Genomic DNA, 19,960 nt, shown 5'->3' with positions numbered 1-19,960 from the left:
GAATGTTTGGAGCGGGAGCCGAACCAATAAAGGCTGATTTGCTGTAAATTGATCTTCACATCCCTGGTCGTGCTGTTCATTTGCACGAGGTGGGTTGGGGGATGGGAGTTCACATTTTCCAAGACAAGATGGGTTAGTCTGTAAGAGTTTCTGTTTGTAAAGGTGAGCCGAGATTTCCTGGCAGTGAGATTTTTCGGTCAGAATTCGAACCTGCTCCAATCATTTGCCTTGTGGGGAGGCAGGGACTTTTCACATTGGTAACAGCCTGAGGCAAAGTCTTGGAAACAAGAGCATTTTATTCTTTACGGCCTTGCAAGAACGGGCGTTTCGCTCAAGCAATCAGGCTAGCAAAAGCGCGCCAAAACAAAGCATGTAAGCATTCTTATTCAGTTTGCAAGTTGCGGAATCACGCCTCCCTTTTCCCATCCTATCATAAGCCGATTTACCTGACTTGTTTTTCTCTAATTTTCCTGATCTGACTACCCTGCTGTCCTTGTCCTTGTCTGTTACAGCCTGTCTGTTATTTTAGCCAGTTCCCCTTATCATACTATAAGCTTATTGTGAGATGCCCCTACTGCTTCTTTTGTGGTCAGCCACAACACTTCAAAGTTATTTCTTAGTTTAAAACTATTTCTTAAACAAAAACCTCTATATTCGTTAAAATCTTAGCCTTAAGTATACCGCAAGAATCCCGCGACCGTTTGTGTAATGTTCCCCTTCCCCTCCCCCTACAACATGGTGGGCCGAAGGGCCTGTACTGTGCTGTACTGTTCTATGTTCTAACTGCAGGCACATCCACACACACACACGCACACACATCAAAGACATGGAGGGCTCGGCTGAATCTACTGCTCTCTTCTCTGCCTGTCACATTTCATCGAGCTAGTGTCCTAGGCCCAAGCATCTTCAGCGAGTGGTTAGAATATGCAGTGCACTGCCTGAGAGAGAGGGTGCTGGAGGCAGATTCAATGGTGACTTTGGTCGGAGGGTCGGATACTTATCTGAAGAGAGGGCGAGTGGGACTGGGGAAGTTGCTCGTGCAGAGAGCTGATGCAGACATGACAGGCTGAATGTCTCATTCAATGCGTGCAGTTCTGCAGTTGGTTACCACCTCCTCAAGTCACGTCAGCTTAGCCCTGACCCACCTGATTGGTGAGATACTGACAATCTCTACATGACCATGAGGCAGTGCTTCACTGACAGGGGAAAAAAAGCAACTGCTGTAAACGGATCTGCTGCTCTAGTTAGAAATCCTGGGAGGACTACGGCGACAGGGAAACTGTCAGCAGTGATCTACAAGTCTTTGAACAGAATCAAGCTGATTGAAAACATGGAGGACAAATGGGACTTGAGGCAGTCCGCGGTATTGTAGTTATCGCTTCTCGGCCTTTTGGCTAAGATCAAGTGTAGTATCTGTTCTTATCAGTTTAATATCTGATACGTCCCTTATCTGGGGACCATATATTAAATTGATTTTTGGAGCAGGGAGATGGAATAGGGGCTTGCTCCGTCCACTCCACGCATCGACCTGGTATTGCAGTACCTCCGGGAACGGTGCACCCCTCATCTATAAATCTAAAAACAGCTTCATGTTTATAGCACAGGCTTTCGGTGCTTCATTTCTCACACCTCGCATCCAGCCGGGCGTGAGTCGATTCAAACTCGTCTGTTCTAAGGTAGCTGTTCAGCTCCCGCTCCCTATCCTTCTCTCGCCGTCTCTGTCTCTTGCGCACCTTGACACTTGCTCTCAATGTCATCCCCTCACCCCTGCTGCGTGCTGCACCGTCCCGCCAACGCCGGACCCCGATCACACCACATGGTGTCAGAATTTGGGAGTTGCAGCAACCGTAGCTGCCCACCAGCTTTTCCTACTCGCGAGCGACATTTCAGAAAAACAAGAGAAGGTCAACTGTGCTACGTTGCTGCATGCTGCTGGGGATGAAGCTATCTAGGGGTTCAGTCGTTTTGATTTTGATGACTTGAAAGAGAGATTTCGAGAACACTGTGAGCTAGGACAAAAATAATCGGGACGTATTTAAGGCACATGCTTTTCATCAGAGTGCAAGGGCAGGCGGAATCGATAGGTACGTATGTGACTGACCGGAAAAACGAGGCAAAGGACTGTGAGTTTCAGCCACTTTCCGATTCACTGAGCCGCGACAGAATCGTGTGTGCTATCACGACTGACTGAGTCAGAGGCAGGTTACTCAGAGAGTCAATTCTCACTGGGAAAAGCAAAGAGACAGCACTAACTCGACAACAGCACGTGAGAAAACGTAGAACAAACAAACCAATGTTTGCTGACCGGAACTGGCCTGGAAAGATAATAAGGCAGGTAGGAGCACTGCAGATTATCCGGCACCTGGGCTGTGTACGCAGGGACTGGCACAACACCCCCTTGCCTTCTTTTGCACTACTTTGCTGCCTCAGCCAGAACTGGCAGCATTCTAAGTCAGTCTCACACAAGCAGCGTGGGCCAGCTGTCTGTGACAACAAATTCCAAAGACTCACAACCCTCTGAGAGAAGACGTTTCTCCTGATCTCACTCTTAAATTGGTGCCTCTTTATTCTGTTCAGTTCTAGACACTCCCATGAGGGAAAATGTCCTCTCAGCATTTACCCTGTCGAGCCACGTAAGAATCCAATATGTTTCAATAAGATTGTGTCTCATTCATTTCAACTCAGGATCTACACTCATCTGGAGGTAGGGTTTACCGGGCTCAATTTTACTGAAAAGCTGACCTCCGGCTAGTTCAGCAAATAGGTCGTTGAGCAAAGGGAAAGGAAACCGCCTAGCACACACCAGCAGGTGAACTGTTGCAGCATGATATTGCGGCTCCGGAACTCAATCCCTCTACGAATGAAACCCAACAGCCTTCTTAACAGCACTATCCACCTGGGGGTGGCAACTTTCAGGGATCTATGTACATGGGACTCCAAGATCCCTCTGCACATCCACACTACCAATAATCTTTCCATCGACCCAGTACTCTGCCTTCCAGTTATTCTTCCCAAAGTGCATCACCTCACATTTAGCTGCATTGAACTCCATTTGCCACCTCTCAGCCCGATTCTGCAGTTTGTCCAAGTCCCCCTGCAACCTGTAACATTCTTCCACACTGACCACTACTCCACCGACTTTAGCGTCGTCTGCAAATTTACTAATCCATCCACCTATGTTATGCCTGCGTCTAAGTCATTTATAAAAATGACAAACAGCAGTGGTCCCAAAACAGACCCTTGTGGCACACCACTAGTAACCGGACTCCAGGCTGAATATTTTCCATCAACCACCACTCGCTGCCTCCTTTCAGAAAGCCAGTTTCTAAGCCAAACTGCTAAATCACCCTCAATTCCATGCCTCTGCATTTTCTCCAACAGCTTATCAAAGGCTCCAGGCGTCCTGCCTGTCCACCCCATTGAAAACAATAGCGTGCTTCTTTAGAATTCTTGATCGGTCACTCAGAATTTTGACACTCAGTTGAGTTTGATTCTGTCCAACTACATTCTTGCCCATAAAGCTGTAAGATTTCCTTTGATGACGCGCAGGCTGTGTCTTCAGACTCACCGTATAACTGAACGTACCCACTGTGAAAGCACCACTTCACCTGTGTGTGTTCCTCGCGCAGTTTCTGAAGGTTGCAGCGCAACGTGACTCAGCCGTATCAACGAAACCGGTGTCCACCTCCATTCTTACCGGTTTGCCGTTCAGTAAGGGAGCGACCGGGGCGTCGGCAGGTATCGCCAGTATCTGTAACCACAACACCTCATTGGTTTGTGCGTCAGGGCTTTTGTCTTCTTGCCCTTTTTGTACCATTTAGGATTTCTTCCTGTACTTTCGCTGCAGGTTATTGGTACTTTCACCCCCGAGCGCACCCACTTAGTATATTCTTTTTTAATGCTGCAGTTTCTGCACACAGCTTCTTTCTACCAGCAATTTGCTGCTGCCTGACATGTGTTTCCACAGCAGTGGCAGTTTTGTGTCTGCGTTGGTGCTTGTCCCTGGGCCACCATTTTGTGAACTCTCAGCCACCATTTTGTGAGGTGTTGACCTTCCTTGGCTGCGAGTTCCATCACGGTTGCCATTCCCAGCACTTTCATTTAAGTGTAGTCACCTTTGCGTCAGTAATCTCTTCTGGATCGCTTCACATCTTGCGGCAGGCTGCTACAAAAGGTAGAGTCTCGCGGGATCTGAGGTGAGCCGGCTAGCTGGATACAAAGCCAGCTCGGTCACAGAAGACAGAGAGTAGCGGTGGAAGCGCATTTTTCGGAAAGGGGATCAGTAACTAGTGGTATCCCGCAGGGCACAGTGCTAGGACCTTTGTTGTTTGTGACGTGTAAATAAATGATCTGTATAAACAGCTGTACAAAACTCCAGTTAGGCTACAATCGGGATACCGCGCGCAGTGCTGTTCGGCACACTCACTGCCAGAAGGACGTGGATGCTTTGGAGAGGGTGCAGAGAAGGTTTACCAGGACCTTGCCTGCCCTGGAGTGCTTCTGTTGTGAGGAGAGGTTGAATAAACTTGGGATTGTTGTCACTGCAAAGGCGGAAGCTGAGGGGCGACCCGATAGGGGTCGACAGCATACTGAGAGGCATCGGAAGGGTGGCGAGTCAGTGGGTACAGGTTCACGGTGAGAGGGGGAAAGTGAGAAGGGAGAAGTGCGGAGAAAGGTTTTCACATAGGGGATGGTGGGTGTCTGGAACGCGTTGCCAGTCGAAGCGCTGGAAGCAGGCACGTTAGGAACGTTTCAGGCTCACCTTGTTGGACACGTGAACGGGAGGCGGAACGGCGGGACTGAAACCGCGTCTGGGCAACAGGTAGCACGCCCAAACAAGGAGTAGGAATCGGCACAGGCTCGCTGGGCCCTGTGTCATCGATCCGACGGTGCCAAAGTCTCCGGCCACGTGTACAACTGTGGTGAATTTCCGCAAATACCTTGTAGACGGGGCTGTGACAGGGACCTTATTGGGGTGTCCACGATAATGGGGGCCACGGAGGGCACTTTTGCTGAGTTTGCAGATGGCACAAAGATAGCTAGAGGGACAGGTAGTTTTGAGGAAATGGGCAGGCTGCAGAAGAGCGTGGACACGTTGGGCGAGTGGGGAAAAGAAGTGACCAAGTGTGCGTAATTGCACTTTGGTAGCAAGAACAATCGGGTAGACGATTTTCTGAACGAGGGAAAGGCTTTGCAAATCTGCAGCGCAGAGGGTCTTGGGAGTCCTAGTTCCAGGTTGTTTCAAGATTAACATGCAGGTCCATCCGATGGTTCGGAAGGCAAATGCGGTGTCGGCATTCATTTCAAGCGGGCGAGGAAACAGGAGCGGGGACGTGCTGCCGAGGCCGCGTCAGGCTCTGGTCTGACCACAGGTGGAATATTGGGAGCAGTTTTGTGCCGTGTACCGAAGGAAGGGATGCGCTGGTGTTGGGACGGAGTCTAGAGAAGGTTTCCCCTGGGTTTGTCACATGAGGTCTCTGGGTCTGTGCCCGATGGTGTTTCGAAAGGTAAGGCGGGATCTGACCGAAGCTTACAAGCTACTGGGGGGCCTGGTCAGAGTGGTTGTGAAGAAGATGGTCCCACTAGTAGGCGAGACGAGGACCTGGAAGTACAGCCTCAGGGTGAAGGGTCGCCCCTTCAGGCCGAGATGAGGTTGCATTTAAGACAGAGATGGAGAGGTTCAAAGTTTGGGAGAAGATTTGTAGCTCGGGTGCTCGTTGTTGTGGTTCTGTTCGCCGAGCTGGGAATTTGTGTTTGTGCCGAGCTAGGTGACATCGTCAGTGCTTGGGAGCCTCCTGTGAAGCGCTTCTGTGATGTTTCCTCCGGCGTTTGTAGTGATTTGTACCTGCCGCTTCCGGTTATCAGTTCCAGTTGTTTGATTAGATTAGATTACTTACAATGTGGAAACAGGCCCTTCGGCCCAACAAGTCCACACCGACCCGCCGAAGCGCAACACCACGGGCAATTTAGCATGGCCAATTCACCTGACCCGCACATCTTTGGACTGTGGGAGGAAACCGGAGTACCCGGAGGAAACCCACGCAGACACGGGGAGAATGTGCAAACTCCACACAGTCTGTCGCCTGAGTTGGGAATTGAACCCGGGTCTCTGGCGTTGTGAGGCAGCAGTGCTAACCACGGTGCAACCGTGCCGCCCACACAGTGTCCGCTGCAGTGGCCGGTATATTGGGTCCAGGTCGATGTGGATTCATTATTGAATGAATCTGTGGATGAGTGCCATGCCTCTAGGAATTCCCTGGCTGTTCTCTGTTTGGCTTGTCCTATAATAGTAGTGCTTCACAGAAGCGCTTCACAGAGATAGAGAGGCTCTTGATTATAAGGGGATCAAGGGTCGTGGGGAGAGGGCAGGAGAATCGGGGTTGAGAAAGCAGTTGTTTCCCAGAGGGTGGCGGCGGTCTGGAATGCACTGCTTGGGAGGGTAGCGAGGCGGGGAACCTCAAAACCTTGAAAAACTACTTGGATGAGCACTGGAAATGTCATAACTTTTCCTGGCTACGGACCAAGTGCTGGAAAGTGGGACTAGAGCAGACTTAGAGTAGCTTTGTCAGTGCGGACTCGGAGGGCCAGAAGGCCTCTTCTGTACTGTGTGACTGTGTGGGGAAGCTTTCTGATTCCCATCTGTTGATTGAGGCCGCGCTACTGATGCTTCCTGATGCGGAGCAGCCGGATGGATCCAAGTGGGCATTGAAGGTGAGAGGGTGGGAGAGAGCTTCGGAGCCTCCGTCCGTTTGGTTCAGGTTCCGTCTCGTCCTGATGCATGCATCGATGTAGGTGCTCAGTGGTTACCGATAGAGTGAAGGTGCAGTTGATCACTGACTCCACGCGTGGTGCTGCAGGTTGTAATGTCTAGACGAAAACAGAACTCGCTGCAACCTTCGGGAGAAGGGTCACTGGACTCGAAGCGTTAATTCTGCTTTCTCTCCACAGAAGCTGAGGTTTTGCTTACTGGGTGTTTTGCTTTATTTTGCATTTTAGACCTTGCTTTTTGATTGCACGGCTGCTATCAAACCATTAGCTTGCTGTTAGCGCTGCAATTAGCACTCTTGAATCTTGATTTGCAATTCTAAGGAAGCAGACTGAATTGGAATGTTTGGAGCGGGAGCCGAACCAATAAAGGCTGATTTGCTGTAAATTGATCTTCACATCCCTGGTCGTGCTGTTCATTTGCACGAGGTGGGTTGGGGGATGGGAGTTCACATTTTCCAAGACAAGATGGGTTAGTCTGTAAGAGTTTCTGTTTGTAAAGGTGAGCCGAGATTTCCTGGCAGTGAGATTTTTCGGTCAGAATTCGAACCTGCTCCAATCATTTGCCTTGTGGGGAGGCAGGGACTTTTCACATTGGTAACAGCCTGAGGCAAAGTCTTGGAAACAAGAGCATTTTATTCTTTACGGCCTTGCAAGAACGGGCGTTTCGCTCAAGCAATCAGGCTAGCAAAAGCGCGCCAAAACAAAGCATGTAAGCATTCTTATTCAGTTTGCAAGTTGCGGAATCACGCCTCCCTTTTCCCATCCTATCATAAGCCGATTTACCTGACTTGTTTTTCTCTAATTTTCCTGATCTGACTACCCTGCTGTCCTTGTCCTTGTCTGTTACAGCCTGTCTGTTATTTTAGCCAGTTCCCCTTATCATACTATAAGCTTATTGTGAGATGCCCCTACTGCTTCTTTTGTGGTCAGCCACAACACTTCAAAGTTATTTCTTAGTTTAAAACTATTTCTTAAACAAAAACCTCTATATTCGTTAAAATCTTAGCCTTAAGTATACCGCAAGAATCCCGCGACCGTTTGTGTAATGTTCCCCTTCCCCTCCCCCTACAACATGGTGGGCCGAAGGGCCTGTACTGTGCTGTACTGTTCTATGTTCTAACTGCAGGCACATCCACACACACACACGCACACACATCAAAGACATGGAGGGCTCGGCTGAATCTACTGCTCTCTTCTCTGCCTGTCACATTTCATCGAGCTAGTGTCCTAGGCCCAAGCATCTTCAGCGAGTGGTTAGAATATGCAGTGCACTGCCTGAGAGAGAGGGTGCTGGAGGCAGATTCAATGGTGACTTTGGTCGGAGGGTCGGATACTTATCTGAAGAGAGGGCGAGTGGGACTGGGGAAGTTGCTCGTGCAGAGAGCTGATGCAGACATGACAGGCTGAATGTCTCATTCAATGCGTGCAGTTCTGCAGTTGGTTACCACCTCCTCAAGTCACGTCAGCTTAGCCCTGACCCACCTGATTGGTGAGATACTGACAATCTCTACATGACCATGAGGCAGTGCTTCACTGACAGGGGAAAAAAAGCAACTGCTGTAAACGGATCTGCTGCTCTAGTTAGAAATCCTGGGAGGACTACGGCGACAGGGAAACTGTCAGCAGTGATCTACAAGTCTTTGAACAGAATCAAGCTGATTGAAAACATGGAGGACAAATGGGACTTGAGGCAGTCCGCGGTATTGTAGTTATCGCTTCTCGGCCTTTTGGCTAAGATCAAGTGTAGTATCTGTTCTTATCAGTTTAATATCTGATACGTCCCTTATCTGGGGACCATATATTAAATTGATTTTTGGAGCAGGGAGATGGAATAGGGGCTTGCTCCGTCCACTCCACGCATCGACCTGGTATTGCAGTACCTCCGGGAACGGTGCACCCCTCATCTATAAATCTAAAAACAGCTTCATGTTTATAGCACAGGCTTTCGGTGCTTCATTTCTCACACCTCGCATCCAGCCGGGCGTGAGTCGATTCAAACTCGTCTGTTCTAAGGTAGCTGTTCAGCTCCCGCTCCCTATCCTTCTCTCGCCGTCTCTGTCTCTTGCGCACCTTGACACTTGCTCTCAATGTCATCCCCTCACCCCTGCTGCGTGCTGCACCGTCCCGCCAACGCCGGACCCCGATCACACCACATGGTGTCAGAATTTGGGAGTTGCAGCAACCGTAGCTGCCCACCAGCTTTTCCTACTCGCGAGCGACATTTCAGAAAAACAAGAGAAGGTCAACTGTGCTACGTTGCTGCATGCTGCTGGGGATGAAGCTATCTAGGGGTTCAGTCGTTTTGATTTTGATGACTTGAAAGAGAGATTTCGAGAACACTGTGAGCTAGGACAAAAATAATCGGGACGTATTTAAGGCACATGCTTTTCATCAGAGTGCAAGGGCAGGCGGAATCGATAGGTACGTATGTGACTGACCGGAAAAACGAGGCAAAGGACTGTGAGTTTCAGCCACTTTCCGATTCACTGAGCCGCGACAGAATCGTGTGTGCTATCACGACTGACTGAGTCAGAGGCAGGTTACTCAGAGAGTCAATTCTCACTGGGAAAAGCAAAGAGACAGCACTAACTCGACAACAGCACGTGAGAAAACGTAGAACAAACAAACCAATGTTTGCTGACCGGAACTGGCCTGGAAAGATAATAAGGCAGGTAGGAGCACTGCAGATTATCCGGCACCTGGGCTGTGTACGCAGGGACTGGCACAACACCCCCTTGCCTTCTTTTGCACTACTTTGCTGCCTCAGCCAGAACTGGCAGCATTCTAAGTCAGTCTCACACAAGCAGCGTGGGCCAGCTGTCTGTGACAACAAATTCCAAAGACTCACAACCCTCTGAGAGAAGACGTTTCTCCTGATCTCACTCTTAAATTGGTGCCTCTTTATTCTGTTCAGTTCTAGACACTCCCATGAGGGAAAATGTCCTCTCAGCATTTACCCTGTCGAGCCACGTAAGAATCCAATATGTTTCAATAAGATTGTGTCTCATTCATTTCAACTCAGGATCTACACTCATCTGGAGGTAGGGTTTACCGGGCTCAATTTTACTGAAAAGCTGACCTCCGGCTAGTTCAGCAAATAGGTCGTTGAGCAAAGGGAAAGGAAACCGCCTAGCACACACCAGCAGGTGAACTGTTGCAGCATGATATTGCGGCTCCGGAACTCAATCCCTCTACGAATGAAACCCAACAGCCTTCTTAACAGCACTATCCACCTGGGGGTGGCAACTTTCAGGGATCTATGTACATGGGACTCCAAGATCCCTCTGCACATCCACACTACCAATAATCTTTCCATCGACCCAGTACTCTGCCTTCCAGTTATTCTTCCCAAAGTGCATCACCTCACATTTAGCTGCATTGAACTCCATTTGCCACCTCTCAGCCCGATTCTGCAGTTTGTCCAAGTCCCCCTGCAACCTGTAACATTCTTCCACACTGACCACTACTCCACCGACTTTAGCGTCGTCTGCAAATTTACTAATCCATCCACCTATGTTATGCCTGCGTCTAAGTCATTTATAAAAATGACAAACAGCAGTGGTCCCAAAACAGACCCTTGTGGCACACCACTAGTAACCGGACTCCAGGCTGAATATTTTCCATCAACCACCACTCGCTGCCTCCTTTCAGAAAGCCAGTTTCTAAGCCAAACTGCTAAATCACCCTCAATTCCATGCCTCTGCATTTTCTCCAACAGCTTATCAAAGGCTCCAGGCGTCCTGCCTGTCCACCCCATTGAAAACAATAGCGTGCTTCTTTAGAATTCTTGATCGGTCACTCAGAATTTTGACACTCAGTTGAGTTTGATTCTGTCCAACTACATTCTTGCCCATAAAGCTGTAAGATTTCCTTTGATGACGCGCAGGCTGTGTCTTCAGACTCACCGTATAACTGAACGTACCCACTGTGAAAGCACCACTTCACCTGTGTGTGTTCCTCGCGCAGTTTCTGAAGGTTGCAGCGCAACGTGACTCAGCCGTATCAACGAAACCGGTGTCCACCTCCATTCTTACCGGTTTGCCGTTCAGTAAGGGAGCGACCGGGGCGTCGGCAGGTATCGCCAGTATCTGTAACCACAACACCTCATTGGTTTGTGCGTCAGGGCTTTTGTCTTCTTGCCCTTTTTGTACCATTTAGGATTTCTTCCTGTACTTTCGCTGCAGGTTATTGGTACTTTCACCCCCGAGCGCACCCACTTAGTATATTCTTTTTTAATGCTGCAGTTTCTGCACACAGCTTCTTTCTACCAGCAATTTGCTGCTGCCTGACATGTGTTTCCACAGCAGTGGCAGTTTTGTGTCTGCATTGGTGCTTGTCCCTGGGCCACCATTTTGTGAACTCTCAGCCACCATTTTGTGAGGTGTTGACCTTCCTTGGCTGCGAGTTCCATCACGGTTGCCATTCCCAGCACTTTCATTTAAGTGTAGTCACCTTTGCGTCAGTAATCTCTTCTGGATCGCTTCACATCTTGCGGCAGGCTGCTACAAAAGGTAGAGTCTCGCGGGATCTGAGGTGAGCCGGCTAGCTGGATACAAAGCCAGCTCGGTCACAGAAGACAGAGAGTAGCGGTGGAAGCGCATTTTTCGGAAAGGGGATCAGTAACTAGTGGTATCCCGCAGGGCACAGTGCTAGGACCTTTGTTGTTTGTGACGTGTAAATAAATGATCTGTATAAACAGCTGTACAAAACTCCAGTTAGGCTACAATCGGGATACCGCGCGCAGTGCTGTTCGGCACACTCACTGCCAGAAGGACGTGGATGCTTTGGAGAGGGTGCAGAGAAGGTTTACCAGGACCTTGCCTGCCCTGGAGTGCTTCTGTTGTGAGGAGAGGTTGAATAAACTTGGGATTGTTGTCACTGCAAAGGCGGAAGCTGAGGGGCGACCCGATAGGGGTCGACAGCATACTGAGAGGCATCGGAAGGGTGGCGAGTCAGTGGGTACAGGTTCACGGTGAGAGGGGGAAAGTGAGAAGGGAGAAGTGCGGAGAAAGGTTTTCACATAGGGGATGGTGGGTGTCTGGAACGCGTTGCCAGTCGAAGCGCTGGAAGCAGGCACGTTAGGAACGTTTCAGGCTCACCTTGTTGGACACGTGAACGGGAGGCGGAACGGCGGGACTGAAACCGCGTCTGGGCAACAGGTAGCACGCCCAAACAAGGAGTAGGAATCGGCACAGGCTCGCTGGGCCCTGTGTCATCGATCCGACGGTGCCAAAGTCTCCGGCCACGTGTACAACTGTGGTGAATTTCCGCAAATACCTTGTAGACGGGGCTGTGACAGGGACCTTATTGGGGTGTCCACGATAATGGGGGCCACGGAGGGCACTTTTGCTGAGTTTGCAGATGGCACAAAGATAGCTAGAGGGACAGGTAGTTTTGAGGAAATGGGCAGGCTGCAGAAGAGCGTGGACACGTTGGGCGAGTGGGGAAAAGAAGTGACCAAGTGTGCGTAATTGCACTTTGGTAGCAAGAACAATCGGGTAGACGATTTTCTGAACGAGGGAAAGGCTTTGCAAATCTGCAGCGCAGAGGGTCTTGGGAGTCCTAGTTCCAGGTTGTTTCAAGATTAACATGCAGGTCCATCCGATGGTTCGGAAGGCAAATGCGGTGTCGGCATTCATTTCAAGCGGGCGAGGAAACAGGAGCGGGGACGTGCTGCCGAGGCCGCGTCAGGCTCTGGTCTGACCACAGGTGGAATATTGGGAGCAGTTTTGTGCCGTGTACCGAAGGAAGGGATGCGCTGGTGTTGGGACGGAGTCTAGAGAAGGTTTCCCCTGGGTTTGTCACATGAGGTCTCTGGGTCTGTGCCCGATGGTGTTTCGAAAGGTAAGGCGGGATCTGACCGAAGCTTACAAGCTACTGGGGGGCCTGGTCAGAGTGGTTGTGAAGAAGATGGTCCCACTAGTAGGCGAGACGAGGACCTGGAAGTACAGCCTCAGGGTGAAGGGTCGCCCCTTCAGGCCGAGATGAGGTTGCATTTAAGACAGAGATGGAGAGGTTCAAAGTTTGGGAGAAGATTTGTAGCTCGGGTGCTCGTTGTTGTGGTTCTGTTCGCCGAGCTGGGAATTTGTGTTTGTGCCGAGCTAGGTGACATCGTCAGTGCTTGGGAGCCTCCTGTGAAGCGCTTCTGTGATGTTTCCTCCGGCGTTTGTAGTGATTTGTACCTGCCGCTTCCGGTTATCAGTTCCAGTTGTTTGATTAGATTAGCTTACTTACAATGTGGAAACAGGCCCTTCGGCCCAACAAGTCCACACCGACCCGCCGAAGCGCAACACCACGGGCAATTTAGCATGGCCAATTCACCTGACCCGCACATCTTTGGACTGTGGGAGGAAACCGGAGTACCCGGAGGAAACCCACGCAGACACGGGGAGAATGTGCAAACTCCACACAGTCTGTCGCCTGAGTTGGGAATTGAACCCGGGTCTCTGGCGTTGTGAGGCAGCAGTGCTAACCACGGTGCAACCGTGCCGCCCACACAGTGTCCGCTGCAGTGGCCGGTATATTGGGTCCAGGTCGATGTGGATTCATTATTGAATGAATCTGTGGATGAGTGCCATGCCTCTAGGAATTCCCTGGCTGTTCTCTGTTTGGCTTGTCCTATAATAGTAGTGCTTCACAGAAGCGCTTCACAGAGATAGAGAGGCTCTTGATTATAAGGGGATCAAGGGTCGTGGGGAGAGGGCAGGAGAATCGGGGTTGAGAAAGCAGTTGTTTCCCAGAGGGTGGCGGCGGTCTGGAATGCACTGCTTGGGAGGGTAGCGAGGCGGGGAACCTCAAAACCTTGAAAAACTACTTGGATGAGCACTGGAAATGTCATAACTTTTCCTGGCTACGGACCAAGTGCTGGAAAGTGGGACTAGAGCAGACTTAGAGTAGCTTTGTCAGTGCGGACTCGGAGGGCCAGAAGGCCTCTTCTGTACTGTGTGACTGTGTGGGGAAGCTTTCTGATTCCCATCTGTTGATTGAGGCCGCGCTACTGATGCTTCCTGATGCGGAGCAGCCGGATGGATCCAAGTGGGCATTGAAGGTGAGAGGGTGGGAGAGAGCTTCGGAGCCTCCGTCCGTTTGGTTCAGGTTCCGTCTCGTCCTGATGCATGCATCGATGTAGGTGCTCAGTGGTTACCGATAGAGTGAAGGTGCAGTTGATCACTGACTCCACGCGTGGTGCTGCAGGTTGTAATGTCTAGACGAAAACAGAACTCGCTGCAACCTTCGGGAGAAGGGTCACTGGACTCGAAGCGTTAATTCTGCTTTCTCTCCACAGAAGCTGAGGTTTTGCTTACTGGGTGTTTTGCTTTATTTTGCATTTTAGACCTTGCTTTTTGATTGCACGGCTGCTATCAAACCATTAGCTTGCTGTTAGCGCTGCAATTAGCACTCTTGAATCTTGATTTGCAATTCTAAGGAAGCAGACTGAATTGGAATGTTTGGAGCGGGAGCCGAACCAATAAAGGCTGATTTGCTGTAAATTGATCTTCACATCCCTGGTCGTGCTGTTCATTTGCACGAGGTGGGTTGGGGGATGGGAGTTCACATTTTCCAAGACAAGATGGGTTAGTCTGTAAGAGTTTCTGTTTGTAAAGGTGAGCCGAGATTTCCTGGCAGTGAGATTTTTCGGTCAGAATTCGAACCTGCTCCAATCATTTGCCTTGTGGGGAGGCAGGGACTTTTCACATTGGTAACAGCCTGAGGCAAAGTCTTGGAAACAAGAGCATTTTATTCTTTACGGCCTTGCAAGAACGGGCGTTTCGCTCAAGCAATCAGGCTAGCAAAAGCGCGCCAAAACAAAGCATGTAAGCATTCTTATTCAGTTTGCAAGTTGCGGAATCACGCCTCCCTTTTCCCATCCTATCATAAGCCGATTTACCTGACTTGTTTTTCTCTAATTTTCCTGATCTGACTACCCTGCTGTCCTTGTCCTTGTCTGTTACAGCCTGTCTGTTATTTTAGCCAGTTCCCCTTATCATACTATAAGCTTATTGTGAGATGCCCCTACTGCTTCTTTTGTGGTCAGCCACAACACTTCAAAGTTATTTCTTAGTTTAAAACTATTTCTTAAACAAAAACCTCTATATTCGTTAAAATCTTAGCCTTAAGTATACCGCAAGAATCCCGCGACCGTTTGTGTAATGTTCCCCTTCCCCTCCCCCTACAACATGGTGGGCCGAAGGGCCTGTACTGTGCTGTACTGTTCTATGTTCTAACTGCAGGCACATCCACACACACACACGCACACACATCAAAGACATGGAGGGCTCGGCTGAATCTACTGCTCTCTTCTCTGCCTGTCACATTTCATCGAGCTAGTGTCCTAGGCCCAAGCATCTTCAGCGAGTGGTTAGAATATGCAGTGCACTGCCTGAGAGAGAGGGTGCTGGAGGCAGATTCAATGGTGACTTTGGTCGGAGGGTCGGATACTTATCTGAAGAGAGGGCGAGTGGGACTGGGGAAGTTGCTCGTGCAGAGAGCTGATGCAGACATGACAGGCTGAATGTCTCATTCAATGCGTGCAGTTCTGCAGTTGGTTACCACCTCCTCAAGTCACGTCAGCTTAGCCCTGACCCACCTGATTGGTGAGATACTGACAATCTCTACATGACCATGAGGCAGTGCTTCACTGACAGGGGAAAAAAAGCAACTGCTGTAAACGGATCTGCTGCTCTAGTTAGAAATCCTGGGAGGACTACGGCGACAGGGAAACTGTCAGCAGTGATCTACAAGTCTTTGAACAGAATCAAGCTGATTGAAAACATGGAGGACAAATGGGACTTGAGGCAGTCCGCGGTATTGTAGTTATCGCTTCTCGGCCTTTTGGCTAAGATCAAGTGTAGTATCTGTTCTTATCAGTTTAATATCTGATACGTCCCTTATCTGGGGACCATATATTAAATTGATTTTTGGAGCAGGGAGATGGAATAGGGGCTTGCTCCGTCCACTCCACGCATCGACCTGGTATTGCAGTACCTCCGGGAACGGTGCACCCCTCATCTATAAATCTAAAAACAGCTTCATGTTTATAGCACAGGCTTTCGGTGCTTCATTTCTCACACCTCGCATCCAGCCGGGCGTGAGTCGATTCAAACTCGTCTGTTCTAAGGTAGCTGTTCAGCTCCCGCTCCCTATCCTTCTCTCGCCGTCTCTGTCTCTTGCGCACCTTGACACTTGCTCTCAATGTCATCCCCTCACCCCTGCTGCGTGCTGCACCGTCCCGCCAACGCCGGACCCCGATCACACCACATGGTGTCAGAATTTGGGAGTTGCAGCAACCGTAGCTGCCCACCAGCTTTTCCTACTCGCGAGCGACATTTCAGAAAAACAAGAGAAGGTCAACTGTGCTACGTTGCTGCATGCTGCTGGGGATGAAGCTATCTAGGGGTTCAGTCGTTTTGATTTTGATGACTTGAAAGAGAGATTTCGAGAACACTGTGAGCTAGGACAAAAATAATCGGGACGTATTTAAGGCACATGCTTTTCATCAGAGTGCAAGGGCAGGCGGAATCGATAGGTACGTATGTGACTGACCGGAAAAACGAGGCAAAGGACTGTGAGTTTCAGCCACTTTCCGATTCACTGAGCCGCGACAGAATCGTGTGTGCTATCACGACTGACTGAGTCAGAGGCAGGTTACTCAGAGAGTCAATTCTCACTGGGAAAAGCAAAGAGACAGCACTAACTCGACAACAGCACGTGAGAAAACGTAGAACAAACAAACCAATGTTTGCTGACCGGAACTGGCCTGGAAAGATAATAAGGCAGGTAGGAGCACTGCAGATTATCCGGCACCTGGGCTGTGTACGCAGGGACTGGCACAACACCCCCTTGCCTTCTTTTGCACTACTTTGCTGCCTCAGCCAGAACTGGCAGCATTCTAAGTCAGTCTCACACAAGCAGCGTGGGCCAGCTGTCTGTGACAACAAATTCCAAAGACTCACAACCCTCTGAGAGAAGACGTTTCTCCTGATCTCACTCTTAAATTGGTGCCTCTTTATTCTGTTCAGTTCTAGACACTCCCATGAGGGAAAATGTCCTCTCAGCATTTACCCTGTCGAGCCACGTAAGAATCCAATATGTTTCAATAAGATTGTGTCTCATTCATTTCAACTCAGGATCTACACTCATCTGGAGGTAGGGTTTACCGGGCTCAATTTTACTGAAAAGCTGACCTCCGGCTAGTTCAGCAAATAGGTCGTTGAGCAAAGGGAAAGGAAACCGCCTAGCACACACCAGCAGGTGAACTGTTGCAGCATGATATTGCGGCTCCGGAACTCAATCCCTCTACGAATGAAACCCAACAGCCTTCTTAACAGCACTATCCACCTGGGGGTGGCAACTTTCAGGGATCTATGTACATGGGACTCCAAGATCCCTCTGCACATCCACACTACCAATAATCTTTCCATCGACCCAGTACTCTGCCTTCCAGTTATTCTTCCCAAAGTGCATCACCTCACATTTAGCTGCATTGAACTCCATTTGCCACCTCTCAGCCCGATTCTGCAGTTTGTCCAAGTCCCCCTGCAACCTGTAACATTCTTCCACACTGACCACTACTCCACCGACTTTAGCGTCGTCTGCAAATTTACTAATCCATCCACCTATGTTATGCCTGCGTCTAAGTCATTTATAAAAATGACAAACAGCAGTGGTCCCAAAACAGACCCTTGTGGCACACCACTAGTAACCGGACTCCAGGCTGAATATTTTCCATCAACCACCACTCGCTGCCTCCTTTCAGAAAGCCAGTTTCTAAGCCAAACTGCTAAATCACCCTCAATTCCATGCCTCTGCATTTTCTCCAACAGCTTATCAAAGGCTCCAGGCGTCCTGCCTGTCCACCCCATTGAAAACAATAGCGTGCTTCTTTAGAATTCTTGATCGGTCACTCAGAATTTTGACACTCAGTTGAGTTTGATTCTGTCCAACTACATTCTTGCCCATAAAGCTGTAAGATTTCCTTTGATGACGCGCAGGCTGTGTCTTCAGACTCACCGTATAACTGAACGTACCCACTGTGAAAGCACCACTTCACCTGTGTGTGTTCCTCGCGCAGTTTCTGAAGGTTGCAGCGCAACGTGACTCAGCCGTATCAACGAAACCGGTGTCCACCTCCATTCTTACCGGTTTGCCGTTCAGTAAGGGAGCGACCGGGGCGTCGGCAGGTATCGCCAGTATCTGTAACCACAACACCTCATTGGTTTGTGCGTCAGGGCTTTTGTCTTCTTGCCCTTTTTGTACCATTTAGGATTTCTTCCTGTACTTTCGCTGCAGGTTATTGGTACTTTCACCCCCGAGCGCACCCACTTAGTATATTCTTTTTTAATGCTGCAGTTTCTGCACACAGCTTCTTTCTACCAGCAATTTGCTGCTGCCTGACATGTGTTTCCACAGCAGTGGCAGTTTTGTGTCTGCGTTGGTGCTTGTCATGTTGCGGCTGTACAGGATATTGGTTTGGCCACTTGGAATATTGCGTGCAATATCGGAAAGATGTTGTGAAACTTGAAAGGGTTCAGAAAAGATTTACAAGGATCTGGCAGGGTTGGAGGATTTGAGCTATCAGAAGAGGTTGAATAGGCTATGGCTGTTTTCCCTGGAGCGTCGGAGGCTGAGGGGTGACTTTATATAGGTTTACAAAATTATGAGGGGCATGGATAAGGTAAATACGCAAAGTCTTTTTCCCTGGGGTCAGGGAGTCCAAAACTGGAGTGCATAGGTTTAGGGTGAGAGGGGAAAGATATAAAAGAGACCTAAAGGGCAACTTTTTCATGTAGAGGGTGTTACGTGCATGGAATGAGCTGCCAGAGGATGTGGTGAAGGCTGGTACAATTGCAACATTTAAGAGGCATTTGGATGGGTATATGGATAGGAAGGGTTTGGAGGGATATGGGCCAAGTTTTTTATTAGATTACTTTTATTTTATTAGATTACTTAGTGTGGAAACAGGCGCTTCAGCCCAACAAGTCCACACCGACCCGCTGAAGAGCAACCCACTCAGACCCATTCCCCTACATTTACCCCTTCACCTAACACTACGGGCAATTTAGCATAGACAATTCACCTAACCTGCGCACTTTTGGACTGTGGGAGGAAACAGTATATGGAGCACCCGGAGGAAACCCACGCAGACACGGGGAGAATGTGCAAACTCCATAGAGTCAGTCGCCTGAGGCGGGAATTGAACCCAGGTCTCTGGTGCTGTGAGGCAGCAGTGCTAACCACTGTGCCGCCCCCAAGTGTTGGCAGGTGGGACTAGGATGGGTTGGGATATCTGGTTGGCAAGGACGGGTTGGACCAAAGGATCTGTTTCCGTGCTGTACATCTCTATAACTCTAAATGGACTGAGGAGAGCTAAGAGGAGGCACGAGAAAAGCTTGGCAAGAAGGATTAGGGAGAACCCAATGGCATTTTACTCAGATGTGAGGAATAAGAGAGTGGTCAGGGAGAAGGTGGACTGATCAGGGATAGCGTAGGGAACTTGTGCATGGAGTCTGAGCAGATAGGGGAAGCCTTAAATGAGTTTTTTGCTTCAGTTTTCACTAAGAAAAGGGACCTTGTTGTGAATGAGAACTTTGAGGAGCTGGGATACAGGCTTTACCAGATCAAGATTGATGAAGTTGATGTGCTGGAAATTTTGGCAAACATTAAGATTGATAAGTCCCCAGAGCCAGACCAGATTTGTCCTAAGCTACTCCAGGAAGCGAGAAAGGAGGTTGCAAAGCTGCTGGCAAAGATATTCGCCTCCTCACTCTCAACGGGAGTCGTACCGGAGGATTGGAAGGAGGCGAATGTTCCTTTTTTCAAGAACAGTAATAGGGAAATCCCTGGCAATAACAAACCAGTCAGTCTTACATCTGTGGTCAGCAAAGTGTTGGAAAGAATTCTGAGGGATAGGATTTATGACTATTTGGCAAAGCACAGCATGATTAAAGGCAGACTGCATGACTTTGTGAGGGGCAGGTCATGCCTCACGAATCTTATTCAGTTTCTTCGTGGAGATGATAAGACAGGTCGACGAAGGTTCCCCACGGTAGGCTCATTCATAAAGTCAGGAGGTATGGGAAACAGGGAGATTTGGCTATCTGGATTCAGAATTGATTGGCTGACAGAAGGCAGAGAGTGGGTGTAGATGGAAAGTATTCTGCCTGGAGGTTAGTGGTTTATGGGGTTCCACAGG

General features: G+C 49.4%; 3 non-coding genes across 3 annotated transcripts; all 3 read left to right on the top strand.

Moving 5' to 3' along the window:
* Window positions 1–1,374: 1,374 nt before the first annotated feature.
* Window positions 1,375–1,565, top strand: LOC132816286 (U2 spliceosomal RNA). Its single transcript, XR_009644779.1, has one exon. It is a non-coding gene; the product is annotated as a U2 spliceosomal RNA (small nuclear RNA).
* Window positions 1,566–8,479: 6,914 nt separating this feature from the next.
* LOC132816285 (U2 spliceosomal RNA) lies at window positions 8,480–8,670 on the top strand. The gene has a single exon (XR_009644778.1). It is a non-coding gene; the product is annotated as a U2 spliceosomal RNA (small nuclear RNA).
* A 6,914-nt stretch (window positions 8,671–15,584) lies between these two features.
* Window positions 15,585–15,775, top strand: LOC132816284 (U2 spliceosomal RNA). Its single transcript, XR_009644777.1, has one exon. It is a non-coding gene; the product is annotated as a U2 spliceosomal RNA (small nuclear RNA).
* Window positions 15,776–19,960: the final 4,185 nt, after the last annotated feature.

Source organism: Hemiscyllium ocellatum, chromosome 5 (genome assembly GCF_020745735.1).
Source record: "Hemiscyllium ocellatum isolate sHemOce1 chromosome 5, sHemOce1.pat.X.cur, whole genome shotgun sequence".
Classification (NCBI taxonomy): domain Eukaryota; kingdom Metazoa; phylum Chordata; class Chondrichthyes; order Orectolobiformes; family Hemiscylliidae; genus Hemiscyllium; species Hemiscyllium ocellatum.
The sequence above is the reverse complement of the archived record's forward strand: the minus strand, read 5'-3'. Positions and strand labels throughout refer to the sequence as shown.